A 9,013-nucleotide genomic window follows, 5' to 3' on the forward strand; every position below is an offset into this window, starting at 1 on the left:
GATGGAAGTCTGCATCGTGATGTCCGCTGTGGCTGCGAGAGGCCCTCTCCAGCGGGACAGGCAGCCCCTCCAAGCTCTGTTGGCAGATGGCCACCTCCCGCTCTCCTGATAACCTGCCTTAGGACGAGACCTGCCTGTTTCTGCACAGCGTATGGGACTGGGTAGAGGACACCGGGTTCTGCTCCCAGTTGCCCACTAACTGTGTGACCTTGAGCAAGTCCTTTGACTTCCCAGCACTCCCATTTCCCAATCTGGACTGTGAGGAGGTTGGGCTAGTTTATGTCTCAGGTTCTTTGTAGCCATAAAATGTGAGAACCGTGATTCCTCACCTCTCATTTTGCACCCTTTTGATTGACTCCCAGCTAAGTCTGGCTAGTACTAGGGCACCCACGAGGACAGTCAGAGGAAATCTTGAAATGGGGACCACAGAAGGCCTCAGATGTGGATTTTATCTGCTTTTTCTGCCGGAGAGGAAAGAAAGTACTGCTGAAAGGAACCTTAGCCACCATTGAGCCAAACCTCTGGTGACAGGTGAGGAAACCACGCCAGCAAAATTCCTCGACTTTCTTTCCCGAGGTTGCAGATCGGGTAAGGGAGCAAGTCCAGGCCTCCCGGCTGCTCTCTCACACACAGGTCTTTTCACCACCCTCAAAAGGGCCTCAGAGGGTAATCGACAAACACTTACCCAACAGTTCTGGGCAATACCCCAAGGAAGTCTTTTAAACTTTCAACTGGCCTGGCCACTCTGGGAACACTTAGACAGGCATAGGGACAGCAACAGCTCTAGTGAGACACAAACTGGCTGATCTTATCAGTGCAGAAATCCGTTAGCCTTCTGACTGAAAGAAAAGCTTGCAGCAGCACCTAGCTGGTAGATAAGGGCCTGTGAGGGAGATGGGAGGCCTCACGAGGGTGGGGTCCTGCTCTGGTACCTGGCACAGAGCGTTGATATTTACTGGACAGATTCAAGTCTGCACGATACCTCCGCTCCATTTGCTTCTTGTAAAAAAATCTGAGCTTAGAATAACACCGGAGACCAGGGTCTCTAAGCTCTAACCCAGCGGTTCTCAACCTGTGGGTCGCAACCCCTTTGGGGGTCGAACGACCCTTTCACAGGGGTCGCCTAAGACCATCGGAAAACACATATATAATTACATATTGTTTTCGTGATTAATCACTATGTTTTAATTATGTTCAATTTGTAACAATGAAAATACATCCTGCATATCAGATATTTACATGACGATTCATAACAGTAGCAAAATTAGTTATGAAGTAGCAACGAAAATAATTTTATGGTTGGGGGTCACAACATGAGGAACTGTATTCAAGGGTCGTGGCATTAGGAAGGCTGAGAACCACTGCTCTAACCTAAAAGCAGAAACAATGACCTACTGCATACTCTCAGTCTGTGGCTGGGAAACCACCGGGGTTGGAGAGAAGAGTTGGAACTTTGGAGTCAGATAAAACCCAGGATGTGAAAATCTCACATTGGTGGCATCACGGAGCCTCTTCGCCTCGAGTCCACCACACCCAGTTACCCCGAGTTTCTAATAAGATGGCCGGGATAATGCACACAAGGTGCAGAGCCGACTCCAGGAAAGTCAGTCTGTCTTCTCCTCTCGGGAACTATGGGTATAAACCCGGTTTCTAGGCCAGGCAAAGCTCCTGGCCACTGGCATCCTCTTCCTAGAGAAGCCAACAACGTTACAAAATGACTCAGTATCGTTTTGAGAAATATATTCCCATTAAGTCATTCGATTTTTCAAACACGTACAAGAAGCATAAAACACAATTCAATATATACAAGTAAACAGGTTTTACATCCTCCATACATAGCTTAGACAAACATATATGTATGTCTCAACCTTTTCTTGTGAGTAAGCAGAGAGCTAGGACTAGGAGGGAAAAAATTATTTTCTCATCTCACAAAATGAGGTTGGGAGAGATGAACAACGTGAACTACTAGCCTCAAAATTACATGATCCCAAGGTGAAGAGAATGAGGGAACTACGATATATGACAGATATTTATTGACCAGAAGACACAGACTCAGATAGATAAATGCACTGAAATGTTTTAATGGCATGCCTGTACAATGTTGCTGCCATTAAATATATTACTGGTAACAACAGTTATTGTTAAGGGCCGCTGGCAAAAACACTCAGTTTAAATATGTCTGCTGAAACTCAGAGCAAAGGCAGAGCCATGCCCTGGGGGCGGACCTAATCAAGAGATTGGGAGGCCACTCAGTTTGATATTCCCGCCCAGTGTTAAGGGGGTGGATCTCATGATGTCCCCAGGAACTCAAGGCCCACCTAGATGTGATGTAACTTCCTGTTATTTGAGTATAAATAAATCTGCTTGCCGTGCTGATGCTCTCTGCCTCTGTCCCTCCATCAGAGGGCAGATGCCACACCCAGGCCCAGTTTTCACTCTATTTCTGTCGCAGTCTTGTGTTTTTTTCATTTTTCCTTAAACCTCGTTGCATTCTAATCAAGATGCATCAACCCCCACGTTTTCTCTCTCTTAGATGCTTGCGGGAAGAGAGAACCCCCTTCCATAGTTATAGCTACATTGGTTTTGCAAACTCTGAGCATAGGGAGAGGGTCTCACCACTCACTCCATAGGAAAGGAAGCTGATCTGCGGGCTATGTGTAGCCCAGCACTGCTATAGGTACAACGCAGAGAGGGAAGGTGGGTATGATAATGCCGCCATTCCTTAATTATCTGGGTCCGATCGTTTTAATCTTTTTAAAAAATATATATTTTATTGATTTTTTACAGAGAGGAATGGAGAGAGATAGAGAGTCAGAAACATCGATGAGAGAGAAACATCGATCAGCCGCCTCCTGTACATCCCCCACTGGGGATGTGCCCGCAAGCCAGGTACATGCCCTTGACCGGAATCGAACCTGGGACCTTTCAGTCCGCAGGCCGACGCCATATCCACTGAGCCAAACCGGTTTCGGCCGATCATTTTTATCTTATTACAAATATAATCCATAAACATTATGATAAAAATACAGAACTTTTGAGTACAGAAGGTCTCTAATAGAAATTGGAGTTGAAATCAGCATATCAAGTTTATCCCTTCCTAGCATGTGCACTTGTTAATCTTCGTCACAACAGTGATCCTTTAAAATGAAAATTCCCGGGGGCCCCACCCTAAATCGATGGAATCAGAATCTCTGGGCCAGGGGTCTGGAAACCTACATTTTAGCAAGTTCCTCAGGCTGATTCTGATCCATACTAAACTGTAAGCCACCCAAACTATCAAGGATAGATGAGTGATGGCGGGAGGTACCTCTTTCTATGATAAAACTAACACATTAAAATGAGTCAGAAAGATAAGGCTTTATGTAGAGATGCACATTATGCAGAAATTTGCATACACACAGGAGGTTGTCAAGGGAAGGGAATCAACGTTTACTAATGGCCGGCGGTAGTATAGCTCTTGACCAAATTACAGTATATGACGCAATCTTCAAAATAATCCTATTTGAGGTATGGATGAAAAAAGTTAAGGCTTAGGCAGAGTAACTTTTCTGAAGTCACAAGCCTGGGATAGGGCCCAGCACGGTTGTGAAACTAGATTTATCTGACCCAGTCTTCTCATTCTATTGTATTAAGCTCATATGCCTATGAAAGCACACACACACACTCATGTCATAAGATAGCCGTTGTTAGGTCGGAGAGAGCCCAGGATCGGATACATGCAGACATGTGACGAGATAATGGACTCCCCCTGGCATTTCTAACAGATCAGCATGCCAGACACAGATACTGGCTTCTCCACGACCCCCACACAGATATTGACTCCTTCCTGAATACCTTGCTGACCCCCTGCAGCTGAAACTTCCTCAGCTGAATACCTCAGCTCATGTCCCCGCCCCTCACCCAACTGCAGTATAAAAAAAGCGCCCCCCTCCCTGTTGGCCTGAATCCACGTGCCCTGTCCTTGGGGGTATTGGGTCTCCCGGAGACGCAGAATAAACTTTCCTTCCTTCCTTCCTTTTCTGATCAACTCTCTTTATTTCCTTCGCCGCCTCCTGAGCCACCTAACCTAACAGCCATATGGTAAAAAGGCAGAGGAATTAAATTATTTTTAGAACTTCTTTGCATCAACAGAAATGTAGTTTTAAAGAACTTACAATATCAAAGAATATTCTTTGGTCTATCTGCTGACAACAGAATAAAGGGTATGACTACTACCAAAACCACATTTAACAGCCTGAATGTTAGTAACCAGAAGTGTGTTTTGAGGCTTGCAAACTTAACGGCGATTCATGATTTGCTCAAGCTACAAATTTTTGCAAATGAAACATCTTCATATTCATTCTGTAAGTCGTATTACCTTACAAAGCAAAACGCCAACGAACATGGTTTAGCACATGTCAATCCAATGACCATTCCGGGCCTCCCCTCCCCCTCCAGCATCTGACATTCCAGGTCCCCTCCACTGGGAAACCCCCTTCTGGAGTCATGTTCTCCCGTGGTTCTTCCTTGCTCTTTTGCCAAAATTCTCTCTAGATCCTGCCTAGGTCCTTCCTTCTTTTCTCATAAGGCTCCATCCTCAACTTCTGCCTCCATATGGTCTTTCTGAAAACAATCTCTTCTCCCACCTCCTGACTTATTTGTATTGCAAGGACTCCCAACCCAGCCCCGGCCTTCCTCTGGAGCCCAAAGCCCCCATCTGTCCGGGGGATGCCATACTCCAACACTTCAAACTCAGCACCTCTAAAACACAGCCTCTCACCTCCCTCCAAGCTTCTGCAGGTATCGCTGCTCTGGAAATCTGTTGGCGTTAGCTGTTCCTTCTCCACTGAGAGGGCAGATTGTGTCAATCCTTCCTTTTGCATCAGTTCCTTTCCCATTTCACTGCCATCACCCATTTCAGGTCTCCCCCCATCCTCTCTAACTGGTCTTCCTGTCTCTAGTCTCTGTCCTGCCTTTCCTCCCCGTGTCCCCACAGCTACCAAAAGGGCGCACTCCTCATGTGCAGCCATGATACACCACTGTCTAAATATCTTCAATGTCTTCTACTTGTTAATCCAGTCACACTTCCTAGCTTGGCATTCAAGACCAGTATCATTTGGTACCAAATGTTCTCCAGTTGTATTTCCCATCAGATGCCTCTATAGACCAGTTCTAACTCAACTGGGCTCACTACCTTTCCCTGAATAAGCTCCGTGCTTTCCTATTCTGCTACTTCTCCTGTCTCAAATGCCTCCTCCTCATCTCTTTGATGAAAACCACAGTCTTCAAGGACTTGCTTAAATGTTGTTGTTTTTTTCCTCAAAAAAGAGTCTCCTGATTCCCAGAGGACCTCTTCCTCTTCAAATCACCAATATATATATGTATTTTTTGGCATTTACCACGCTGTTATTTTTGTGTATTTTATTTCCTCATCTACAAAACTGTCTTGTCTGACAGGCCAGGCCCCTGTGGCTCAGTGGTTGAGCGTGGACCCATGAACCAGGAGGTCACGGTTCAATTCCCAGTTAGGATAAAAGCCCGGGTTTTGGGCTCAATCCCAGTAGGGGGTGTGCAGGAGGCAGCCAATCAATAATTCTCTCTCATCATTGATGTTTCTAGCTCTCTCCCTCTCCCTTTCTCTCTCTGAAATCAATGAAAACACATCCAACACACACAAAAGATCTGAGAGGGAAGGAACCAGATCTTTTTGATGCTGAATCCTCCGTTCTCTCTAACAGTGTCGTACTCATAGTAGTTACTCAAGGGGATTTGCTGCATTACATTTATAGGACTCCTAAAAGTTTGCAAAGCACATTTACATTCAGCATCTCATTTGTTCTATTTGGAGCTTAAGTTTATTACAGGTAGCATTCAAGACTTACAATCTGATTTCTGTTGCTTAATGCAATTATCGGCACTATCTCTAACTTTGTAACTTCATTATTTTTGTTGTTAATCCTCACCTGAGGATATTTTTCCATCGATTTTTAGGGAGAGTGGAAGAGAGAGGGAAAGACAAAGAGAAACATCAATGTGAGAGAAACATTGTTTGGTTGTCTCCACACGAGCCCTGACCAGGGCCTGGGACGGGGAGGAGCCTGCAACCAAGGTACAGGCTATGGACCAGAATCAAAGCTGGGATCCTTTGGTCCACAGGCTGACGCTCTATCCACTGAGGCAAACCGGCTAGGACTATAACTTTGTACCTTTAAATGAAAGTATCTCTTACATTGCTTTACTTTGAACACTCATAGTGCCATGTGGCCTCTAAAGCTAAAAAACAGCATTTTGAGTCAAAGAAAGCCTACTTGCCAAACTGGTTTTTCTCTCTGCCTACAGGTTAAGTGCACAAATGAAAGGCCTCTAAAAGCAGATGAGAGTAATGGGAAAATCAAAATTTTAAAGAGAAGTAAGAAATTCCTTTCTGAAGATGTTAAGATTAAAAAAAAAAAGATTTTCCTGTCTATCTAGTTGGAATCCTATTTATGGGTCAGTCTCCAACATTCTTGGAGTTGCTATTCTAGCATAGTAACAATAAAAAACCTCTAACTGTTGAACGATGATTCCTTGCTAAGAGACTGAATATCGCTAATAACAATGATGGTCTTGAACACCCAAGTGCCTTGGAGGAGCTCGATTAACATTTGTTGAATGAACACGTAAATGAATGAATTCAGAGAAGGCCTTCCTATTTATTGTTTGTAAATTGGAAGTGTAAGTTTTCAGAGATGAATGGAAGGATATGGTAAATCTGAAAAAGTGGGGGAAAGTGCAATGAGGGGCAAGAATTGTGATATGTCAGCTCTTCTTGTGATGGATCCTACTCTGGCTGCTGGAGAAGCAGGTGAAGGAGGGGTGGATGTCAGGCACTGCCCGTCTGACTAGGTCTCTTAGGAGTTTGGGTTGCAAGTTCCTCCAGGGCAAGCACTCTGTGGCCCTAGCACTGTGCTTTGCATATAAAATGTGCACCATAAACGTAGTATGAGATGCAAAGACCTTCATGAGCTGCCTGTGCGTGTTGACATTTCAGTCCTTCACATCTATTCTTCCCTACCTCACAGGAATAGTTAAAAATACAACACTTAATCCCGTAACACACACACACACACACACACACACTTGACAACTGGTAGTTGTTATCATCATCTTTGAGGCTTTGTATATACCTCAAAGGTAGCATTTACTGGACTGTGTTGTCCGTACTTGTCTGCACAGGTTCCAAGTGTCCTGGGGTAGGCTTTTCATCCTTTTACTAGTATGCTCAGTGCCTAGCACGGTGCTCACTCCACAACAGGCTCTGAGGTTGGTTGCATGACTAAGCAATCGAGGTCCAGGTTCAAGGTCTGCCTCTATCCCAGCCCACTGGGTCACCTTGAAGAGTCACTTAAACTCTCTGGGCCTCAGTGATGTCTGTTGGTCCTTCCAGCCTAGAGAAGCTAGCAATCTATAAGGAGACTTCCAGAAGCTCCCATAACAGTCACTGGCAGAACTGAGAGGAGAAACTAGTTCCTGGAGTCTCATTCACTTAGTTCATCCTTCGTCACAGAGGCCTCACACACGTCTACTTAATAACAATTCGCTTAAATGTCATTGTCACTTAGTGTAAACCCCAACCCTGGTGGATCACTGGCACAAATCACATGCCCTTTGGGACTCCTTCTGCACCTTAGAAAAACCATTTCCTCTTTCATGTAGACTTCAGAGACACACAAATTTAGTTACCTCAGGTAGAACGGATCAGCCTTAACAAACTTAGTTTCTTGTGCTTTGGAAGAAATCACTTGGAAATCCTTGGTTCTGAGTCCTCCATCTCTTCCACATCAAGATCTAAAAAAAGAAAAGAAAAGCGCAGTGTCTCAAGATTAGCTGCCAGGATCTGATGTGTCAGCAATGATAGTCATTACAATTAGCATTCGCATTGAACACCTACTATAAGTCAAGCACTGAGCAAAGTGATTGACATATGTGACCTCATATAGTCTTTATAATACCCCTGAATATGGTAGACATTCCCCACTTTACAGCCATACTGAAAGAGACTCTGAGAGGTCACAGAATATGCTCAAGGTCACACAACTAGGTTCTGTTGATCTGGGACTTAAACCCAGGTTCAATTGATTCCAAAGCCTGGGTTATTAACCCGTAAGTCGGGGTTTTAAAATTTTTTTTGACAGTGACCCACCGTTTTTAAAAATTATATAAACAAACTCCAAAATGTCAAACATCAAAACAGTGCTTACTCTGTGTGCAATGCATTAAGACTCGATTCTTCTCTATATCTTTTCAAAAATTCCAAGAGTAACCCATTCAACTGATTTCACAATCTTCTAATGGGTCCCTACTCTTCGGAAAAACACCACGCTTAGATACAGCACTTACTAGAAGTTTCTCTCAAAGCACACACTAAACCCTCCCATGCTTTTCAACCTTGAGAACCTGACTGAGTAGTTGAGCTTTCAAATTAGGAGAAAAAGTCTTTAACCGTTAAAATAGGTATAAGGCACCATAACGCATATCATCTATAACGAATCCTTAAAAGCTATATTCAATTAGGGCCAAAGTCCAGAATGGTATTAATCACTTACCTATAGCAGAGCGGAAGTTATAAAGCGGAATCGCAGATGGACTAAAATCTAAAGTGATTAGTATACACTCTGCAAAAAAGTGGCTAACAGCGGGCGGCTGGGTTGGACCAACTGAGCAGACCTAACTCTACTGCAGAAGTAGGAGGCTGGGATTGCACCCCCCTCCCCGGGGGCAGGGCCCTGCCTTTGCATTTTCCATTCAATTAAAGGGTTTTGGTATTGAACCAGGGAAATCATCAAGTCTCCGCAGGGTCAGGTCCGAGGTCCGAGTCGCAGTCTGGGGGTGGGGAGGTGCGACTGTCAGCGCAGCGCCCGAGCCTGTTGGACCCGCGCCCAGAACGTCCCTTGGGTGCGCATTTCTCCCCGGCCCCCCGCCCCCGGCACAGCTGCGCAGTTGGGCCGCTAGCTGCAGCGCAACCTGACCGACTCCGCAGCGGAGCCCCCTCCCC

At 45.0% G+C, this 9,013-nt stretch overlaps 1 protein-coding gene across 9 annotated transcripts in view; it reads right to left on the bottom strand.

Moving 5' to 3' along the window:
* ZBTB38 (zinc finger and BTB domain containing 38) overlaps window positions 1-9,013 on the bottom strand; it is a 112,058-nt gene that overhangs the window by 32,358 nt on the left and 70,687 nt on the right. For 8 of the 9 annotated variants that reach the window (XM_015560419.1, XM_015560417.1, XM_015560418.1 and 5 more), the window contains one exon: window positions 7,702-7,806. The gene's annotated coding sequence lies outside the window, so the exon portion shown is untranslated. Of the gene's footprint in view, window positions 1-7,701; window positions 7,807-8,564; window positions 9,008-9,013 lie in introns of those variants that run through there. The other variant, XM_006758340.2, reaches the window with a different exon arrangement.

This window comes from Myotis davidii, unplaced genomic scaffold, assembly GCF_000327345.1.
Source record: "Myotis davidii unplaced genomic scaffold, ASM32734v1 scaffold73, whole genome shotgun sequence".
Classification (NCBI taxonomy): domain Eukaryota; kingdom Metazoa; phylum Chordata; class Mammalia; order Chiroptera; family Vespertilionidae; genus Myotis; species Myotis davidii.